Source organism: Bidens hawaiensis, unplaced genomic scaffold (assembly GCF_021521415.1).
Source record: "Bidens hawaiensis isolate Kalapana, Puna unplaced genomic scaffold, B.hawaiensis_p1.1 tig00014475_1, whole genome shotgun sequence".
NCBI lineage: Eukaryota > Viridiplantae > Streptophyta > Magnoliopsida > Asterales > Asteraceae > Bidens > Bidens hawaiensis.
Genome location: NW_027492262.1, coordinates 154522 through 163900, shown reverse-complemented (window position 1 = coordinate 163900; position 9379 = coordinate 154522). Strand labels below are relative to the sequence as shown.

Below are 9379 nucleotides of genomic sequence, written 5' to 3'. Positions count from 1 at the left end.
GAATAGTTAACTCAATTCTATAGGCAATATAAGCATTCGAAAAAGAAACAAAGTTTTTAATATAATTTAATATGTTAATAAGTGTGTCGGATTCTAAATCTATAATATCTCTTAGCATTTTTAGCTCTTGAAATAGATCTAAACCATCAATATCTACCTTACCGTCATGTTTCAAAAATATTTCAAGATTAATACACTTCTTTTTTAAAGTTTCTTCAATGAACGATTTTAACTTTTCTATGCTAAACAAAAAACCGTAAATAGTTTCAAACTCTTTAAATTGATTAAATCTACTTGTGAGTGAAGATATAGCTTGATCTACTATGTATAAGAAATAATCGGTTCTAAAACATTCAATAGGAGTTCTTAAAGTTCCATTATCAATGTTTTCATCAAACTTTTTATTTCTACGAATAATACGTTTCTCACGAAAAACAGGTTCAATACCAATATCTAAAGCTATTTCTTTGGTTGCGTTCATAACTTTTTCAAATCCCTCATCTCTATACTTTTTAAAAAAACAAATAAGTTCATTCAGTTGTTTCATAGCATCATCAATACATATATCTTTTGCTTGTAAGTTTTTACTAACTATATTAATAGCAAACAAAATGTCATACTAAATAACCATCGCTAATAAAAGTTCAAAATTTTCAAAATGTTCAGTAACTAAAATTTTAGCATCACCTTTAGTAAGTAAATTTTTAGCCTCAACACTATCCTCATATAACTCTAATAATGCTTCTCTTAATTGTGAAGCTTGAAACCTAATTGCTTTAACACTTTCTAATCGACTTTCCCAACGCGTTTGTGATAATGGTTTAAGAGTTAAATTTTACATTATCTTGTAAAATTTTCCATCTTTTAGGGGATGATGAGAACAAAGAATACACACGTATTACACAAAAAAAATCCTCAGCATTGTTACAAGAGATAGCTATATCAGAAATCACTAAATTTAAACTATGACAACCACATGGTGTGTAAAATGCTCTAGGGTTAGTATCTAACAATCGTTTTTGCACGCCTTGATGTTTTCCCTTCATATTTGATCCATTATCATATTCTTGTCCTCTAATGTCATTTACATCAAGTCCTAAATTATTAATTTCTTCAATAATAGCATCGAAAAGGCCTTACCGGTTGTATCATCTACTATTAAAAATTCTAAAAAATATTCATTAATTTGAATTGGAGTTGACGAAACATCTACACATCGTAACACAATGGACATTTGTTCTTTATGACTTATATCGGGGGTGTAATCAAGTATAATTGAAAAATATTTATCTTCTTTAACTTTTTTAATAATTTTAGTTTTTATTTCATTTGCTAACAAACAAATCAGTTCGTTTTGCATTTTGTGCCCAAGGTAATGATTATGAATTTCATTATATTTTATGCGTCGAATATGTTCTTGCATTACTGGATCAAATTCTGCAATCATCTCAACAAAAGCTAAAAAATTACCGTTATTTTCTTGATAAATTTTTTCATTTTTCCCACGAAATGCTATATTTTTTTTACCAAAACTCTTTACAATTGCAAGTATTCTTATTAGCACATTTCTCCAATGTTCTTTATCTTTATCCATTCGAACTTGAGCTTGTTTATCAATTGTTTTATTTTTTGCCACTCTTATCTCTAAATCCATCCATGTTCTCATATTGATAATATGCGCATTACTTATTTGATGTTCTTTTAATTTATAACTATGATTTCTCCAATCGTTACTACCTTCGGATGCTAATTTACTTGTACATTGATTAACATCAAATAATTTGCAACTAAAACAAAATGCTCTATCTAGTTCTATAAAATAAACCAACCATTTTCTTTCTATTTTTTCTCCATTTGGTAACTTTTGCATATAAAGAGACGTATTGATGATTTCCACTTTCCAATCCATGAATTTCGTGATACCGTGATAGTCGCTTGGTATCCTCCAATCTTGTTTCTGACTTCCGGTCTTCTTGTGGATGAAGCGAAGTAGCAAACGGCAAAAAAGAACCCTAATATAATATTTTTTTTAGGGCCTCTATGAGTTGGGAGCCTAAAGTCCTAATTTGGGTCAACATGTCTATTAGGCCTGCACTGCCCACAACTATACTAGTAATTTTAAAAGCAAAAATCATGTTTCTACTCATACAAACAAACAGATTATCAATTTAAAATCACCAAAAAATACCAATTATTGAATATTAATTTGAAAGCTAAAAAGAAAACTGCCATCTTCAGCCTCAGTAATGGTGTTTTTGAGAAACGTGTCTTGGAAGGTTGCTATCACTGAAATAGAGCTCAACCTGCCACCCATCAAAGTTATACAAATCAAATGACAGATTATTATATTATAATAATAAGACTTGAATGGAATGAATACGTACAACGATTTTCTTGACGGTTTCTTCATCGAATTGAGTTACCATTTTAACAAACACATCAAAACAGAGAGAGGGAGGCCAATAGAAAAGAGAAGAAAAGGGGGTTTTTATTTTTAGAGAAGGTCGGCGACGGTGGAGATCCATGAAATGGTGGTGGCGGTTGACGGTGGTGGTGATGGGGTGGGGCCGACGGCATCGGTGATGGTGGTGGTTCAAAGTGGTGATGGTGGTTTAGGGGTATAATTGTAAAAAGTATATTTTTCCAATAATTTGAAAATATGGACGGGAAAGGTATGAAACATAAAAAAACAGTTTTTCAAGACGGTTTTGTGAAAAAAAAGTTTTGAAAAAATCTGAACTTTTGCTCCAAGATTACAAAAAAAATTGGACTTTACCTTCATTATTTCCCCAAATCTCGTCTCCTACCTGACTTTCTTTAGAAATTTGGCCTGCTACCCCTATATTATTATCTTTTCCCAAAACGTATTGTCAATCCAAATTTTAAATAATTATAAGGAAAAAAGGGCTACTTTGGGAATCCTCTCTTTAAAAAGGACTATTTTAGGAATTTTCCCTAAATAATATCCTCAACTATCACGTTTGCTATTTTATCATTCTATAGGATTAAATATGAAACATCTTACAGACTACAGGGGGCTATTAAAAAATATTCCGTTTTAAAAACCTACAAGATGGCGCGAAAATACCAGTATCTGTTTAACCAACGAAACAGAAATTGGCGGGAAACTGACTTCAATAAAACAGAGCTCCGATAAAGAACGCCGACGGGTTATATTATTCGCCGATCATACATAATCGGAATCGGTACGGTTTATTTGCTGTATAGCTTACCGAATTTACGAGTAACAACCGGCTAATTAATAATTGTTAGAATTCTTGCGTGACGGTCGGTTTTGTGGAATAAAAATTTGAAGCTTTTGATCGGAAATTGAGGGTAATGTTTTGATGGTCGGTTTGGGGTTAATGAGATGAATATTGGATTTTGGGTGGTGGGTGACAGAAGCTTTTGGAGGTTGGTTAACGGATTCGATAGTTTAAAACCGCACATAAGGTGTTTGTGAAAATGCCCCTGAGAGACGATATGATGATTGGAGGTTTGGGAAGTGTTGGAAGTTAATTATGTAAGTTATATCAACATGTTAAGATATGTGAGAATGAAGGACATGTTTTCTGGCATCTGCGAAGCATAGTTATAAAGGCGCTAAAAAAGTGAGGGCCGAGGTAAGCAAGACGCGTAGCATAAACATACCATTTTTTTAAAGGTTTTTGACATGTTTTTGGCTGGTTTAGGCTGGTTCCAAGTCATTTTTTTTTGGATGTTTCAGACCTGTTTGCCCGTAATTTGCAGAAATTTTCCAAATTTTAAGGATTTTGGCCAGAATTTGGCTGGAATCTTGCCCGAAGGTCGACGGATCGCCTGAATGGCATCAAGGCACTTTCCTGCGCACCGTGCCTGAAGGGATTTTTGACATCATAGCTGCGAAGTTGTGGGTACTTATCCGCGTCTCAATCATACTTTAAAGATATTGATGGTGGTGGCTGCTCTAAGGTCTTCAAGATTAAAGCTTTCATCTCAAAAACCGGTAAAAGCTATCTTTTTCAAGAAACTTATGATATCTTTGGCAGGGGATGTTTGGTGATCATTTTCTGTGCATTAGTTTGTATCTAACATTAAATAATAGTTCTTGTTTTGAGGTAGATACGCTGAAAACCAGTAATTAACATTTAACAACAATAAGAGGAGATATTACCAAGTAATTCAAATTAGTTATCACTCTGTTATGAACATCTCAAATAGTTTTGCCACTTGATCATTAGTATGCATTTAAAAGATCCAATAAAATATTATACCAAAAGGCATTTGACCCAATGATATCATGGTGTGGTGTTTTATAAGGTACTCACTCCTTGTAGGTCGAGGGTTCAAGTCTTGTGGTATTATCATCTTTGTTAATAAGTGAAATTTTAAGAGACTTCTTTTTGTTATAGAGAACTTTAGACGTGTCACATGTTTTACGTATCCGGTATGATATACAATTGTATTATTTGCGTGCAAGAAATGTTAATATCGATTTTGCAACAAGTTGGAATGCGATAATGGAGTTTTCCATTTGATCTATTTGCACATTTATCTTTCAGTCTTTAGTATTAGTGGAATCCTTTTTCATGGCATCTATAGTGTTCGGTAATAGGGCTTTCGGCCATTGAGCACATTATGTAAGGTCAATAAACTCGAACCGATCAAGTGGTCCCTTTTATCCAAAAACAGATATGCATCTTTCATGTACAATACACAAAAGATAGTTGAGTACAATATACCACTATGCAATGATTTGACATCATGATGGTGAAACATTATTGAAACAAACACACCATGTCAAGTTCTTGATTATTTTTTGTCATATACATACCTATGTTTAGCTATAGTGTTTCATATGTTCCTATAAAAGCTATTTCTTGAGTAAAGTTGCACATTGATTGGCTTGCTATAATAGAAAATACCTATAATGCATCCCTTTGGGCCTTTCTTCTCTTTTATCACACATGTATGGTTCTAGGTAAAGATCTAATCACCATCATTCATGCAAGTGAGCACTACCTTTCAAACCTAATTCACATGCTTCCCACATAGTCAAAACATTCAAACCATGACATCTTTCTCCCTTATTTCATTATAAAATCACAAAAATATTAACCCATCTTTTAGAATAATAATATAAAATCCAAATCATTTTAAAAACTACAAGTATAAAAAGACCCATCAAGATGAAGTTTTATATATGGATGGACATCTTAATCATTGGAAAACAAATTTAGCATAACAACTCCACAATACTTAGGCATAACCTAATCACTACTAAAATACAAAAAGTAAACAACAAAAGACACTACATTGTCTAAGGGCATTAACACATCTATTAAATCTTTACCAATACTCAACTGAATATATAAAACAAAAACCCTTTATTTCTAAAAAGGCCAACTATGTTTAACTTATATGCCTAAAAACTGATTTTTTTTTTTGCATTTTTTTTTAACTTTTTAAAGTTAAACTCAAGTTGGTACAAAATCTCTAGGGATTACCATCACTAACATTCTAAACCTTTTTTTAAATATAATCTTTTTTGTCAGCATATACATCAAAAAGCCAAAGAAAGCAACCATCAAAATACACTGAACCCAAACATAAGATCCTGTGCAAATGTAACCAAACCAACAAAGCCACGGTAGCAAGTTATTCGGTACACTGAGGCCTACAAAGTTTTCAATGGTCCAGCATAGGTTATCATAGCAGAATACTCGCCTACATAAACCCTAAAACGAGATTTTTCGACTAGTTCGTTTCACGGGCCCGCAAAACTTTGATATATCGAGCTGCTGCTAGTGCTTGAATTTGGTAGCAGTAGTTCTGCTTGGGGGAAGCAACTGTGTGACGGCACATCTAGCAACAGATCTTGATCAGAACTTTCATCTGCATATTTTAATGATTCGAGCATTAGGGAGCTGTGATCAGGTGGTAAGGCGAACAGGCTTCTTGGGCTGAAGCCCGGCCCGTCATTTTCCATGTGCTCTTTGTGTTCATAGTTTGCCTTCATTGATGGTCTTTTAGGGCTCTTCATTGCAGCCTTTGATCCTGAAAGATTCAATTGTTGCATAAAGCATTCTTGATGAGAACACATTAACATTTTTATCTTTTAAATACAATGCTGACCTGGATATGGTTGATATTGAGCAACTCGTGGTCTCTTTACGTTTACCGCACGACCACCAACTGCAGACCCTCCATTATCATATTTACGTTTTGCATCCTAAACGAATTACAACACAAGATTAGTGTAAATGAGTAACTTACGGATATTTTATTTTTGATCAATTCAAACCTCAAGCTGAAAATATTTCTCCACCCAATCGGATTTTGTAGCACTACAAAGAGCAGCTCCTTAATGTTTTACAGCCTTCATTTTTCACCATTGGTGAAGATAGATCAAAAACTCCTTCAGAAATAAGCTTCTGGAAGGAAGATATGTTGTCCTTAAACTGAGGGCTATCAAACATGCTTTCGAGGCTGTAAAGTTTTAAAATAAACACTTATTATGATCATTTGTAAAACTATATGAACTTGATTATTAAATAACTTTGATTTATATCTATTGAGTAGTATAATATTCATGTGATATAAGATAATTATTAATAATATTATGATATAGTATGCAAACCTATCAGGGGCTTGAAGAGAGTCAGCATAAGGTAAATATTTAAGCAGTTGTTGCTGTTCATCATTTGTCATATGTTTTTTGAACTCTCCAAAGTTAATAATATCCTGCAAAAGTTTTATAGTTTTCTTGAGAACTTTTCATTGTTGCATTAAAAAGCAATAAGCAGATACGCAGTAAAAACAATCCCAAACACCCCATGTGTATCTAACGGTAATACAAAATTACTTATTTACCCCTTTCTTTAACCTAATTCGAGATATTTTTTAACCATCAATAAAAATCATCTTACATTCAGATCAATGCTGCAAAGTGGAGAATTACAGTTCATAAGTATCTGCAACTTTTCGTCATCATTCCTACAATTTACAACAAAAACACATACATTTCACTTTTTTTTTTTAAAAAAACATAACATAGAAAATAATATCTATGTAAATACATACCGGTTCAAGCAGTCTAGATTAACGGGCTTTTTGGCCCGGCTTGAGAAATTCCCACCCTTGTTTACATTATATACAGGAAGGGTAGTAAAGCGCGAATATGCCTCGTTTTTCGTATCAACAGAGAGAGAACTTGCTTCAGATTCTTCTTCACGGGCCATAGAACTTGGATGGCGAATAAGAACACTTCCATGCCCTATTTCAACCGAAACCATCGGCGTATCACTTTCAAATATCAAATCTTCTTCTGATGAACCCGAAAAATAAGATTGTTGTTCATGTAAAATGGTGTGTAAATCCTTTGTAAGTTTCTCAACAGGAGACTGTTTTTAGTCGGTTAACACATGTTCGCTTTCTTGAAGGCACCATTGTGTCCCAAACAACTGATGATTGAGCTTGACCTGAATAAGCCAACATTGATTATGTAAACTAACGTGATCAGAACCAGTTTAACCGTATTCATACACCAGAAATTAATACCTGTCAGATCACTAGCATCAGCACTGGCAAGCTGCATATAACCATCAGAATTAGATATAGCCGAACCAGAACTCGATCGGTTGCTTGTATCTTCATCAAACGGTTTGCGAAAAGCCTGGTTATGGTAGTCATACGCGAGGCCACCACACCAAAACCGCCACTGCCGGCAGTACCCGAGCATAATGCTGGCGGAGCCGCCTACTACATTGTCATAATTCGGCTTTCTTTTTAGTAATTTTGTCTCTTTGCTCTTAATGGATATAGTCTTAACTCTAGAGGCCCTATGGTCTACAAGATCATCAGGCTCGGATCGAGCATGAAGTGGTGTGTAGTTAACAAGTGATCCTTTGGTTCTCCAACGCGACCCGCACGCGTTGCACAAAACGGGCTTGTCTGGAGGCCCGTTTCGCCACAACGGAGTGCCTGTAATCACAATTCATTTTCCCAGAATGTTAAAAAAGAATTAAACTGTTACATGATTGAATGACTATATAAATGGACATGAATGTAACAAAATCATATATTCATATCACACATATTCCATTTTGGCTGTGTTTGATGGTTCATTAGACATTAAAAGCTAACAAGAACAATATGAATGTTGTTAACATGAAGTAAATTATCAAGCAGGTGGTTTGCATTATAATTTGAAGTGCAATTAAGCAACAACCAATTAATTAAGCCAAAAGTCATTGATAAAAGATTACTCTGTATTTGATATTGAACAAGTCAAACATCTGGTTTTTATAACAAACAAGCTCAGATTTCAACTATTTCTTGTGTTCAACATCGAAAAATAACTTACCCTATCAAAGACTCCAATAATTATTCATATTCAACTTATTAAACACCAAAAAAATCCCAGAAACAGACAACAATCAGCATAATAATCATGTATGTTATTAATAATTATTTCCAATTTTTTCCAGGTAATTTCTGCAAATTTTGACCAAACTCAAACCATCATATGAATATTGTAAATCATGATCTCATAAAAAAAAAATTAAAAAAAAAATCAATCCATTTTTATAAAAATAAAATTCCCCCAAATTATAAACTCACTTGTAACACCACAGTGATAGCAAGGTCCTTGCTTTCCCATCTCCAGACAATTAATTTTCCAAACAAAATTAAATAAAACCCAAATTAAAGGAACAAAAAATAATCAAGAAATGAACTATTCTCTATAAAGAAAACTCATTTTTCAATTTTTTGCAATTTTTTTTCTATAAAAATAAAAACCCAGAAAACTTATGAACAAGATTCAACTGGGTGTTGAAAATTTTTAAATACAGATTTCAAGAAACCCTTAAAGAAGACCAAGAAGTTAACGTTTTAAAAACCCACCATAATTATTGAATAAAAATAGGAAAAACTGAAGAAAATTAGATGTTGTTTCATAAGAACATAAGCATCTGCAACATAATATTAATGATAATGATAATAATATTAATAATAATCCAATGGAAGAAGAAGAGAAGAAAAAGAAAAGGAATCTAATAAATGGTTGGGAAAGGAAGGTGAAAATGGTGAGGGGGTAGAGAGAGAGAGAGGTTGTATGTGATTTGTGTGTGTGTATGACTCTTAATTCTTAATGTTTCAACTTTTTTTTCTTTAAATAATTATTTTATGTAATTAGTTGTATTAGTATTATATTTTTTTAACCCCCAACGAATCTTTCAAATAGGCTCTTGCTTATGTTTTTTGTTTCGGGAAAAAACCTTCAATTAAGGTCAACGTTCGTGAACACTCGCTCGAATGCACGACTGTACTGTAAAAATAAAACTCGTTCAATTCAAAGATCTAACTAATGAGCGTCATCTACTCGTCTAGGCTCCCA

At 33.2% G+C, this 9379-nt stretch overlaps 1 pseudogene across 1 annotated transcript; it reads right to left on the bottom strand.

The window, feature by feature from the left end:
• Nucleotides 1-5587: 5587 nt before the first annotated feature.
• Nucleotides 5588-8673, bottom strand: LOC143546887 (GATA transcription factor 27-like; annotated as a pseudogene). Its single transcript, XR_013137672.1, has 8 exons — nucleotides 8602-8673; nucleotides 7540-7962; nucleotides 7063-7460; nucleotides 6909-6975; nucleotides 6620-6723; nucleotides 6284-6468; nucleotides 6115-6211; nucleotides 5588-6036 (listed from the first exon to the last, which is right to left on the bottom strand). The product of XR_013137672.1 is annotated as a GATA transcription factor 27-like (transcript).
• Nucleotides 8674-9379: the final 706 nt, after the last annotated feature.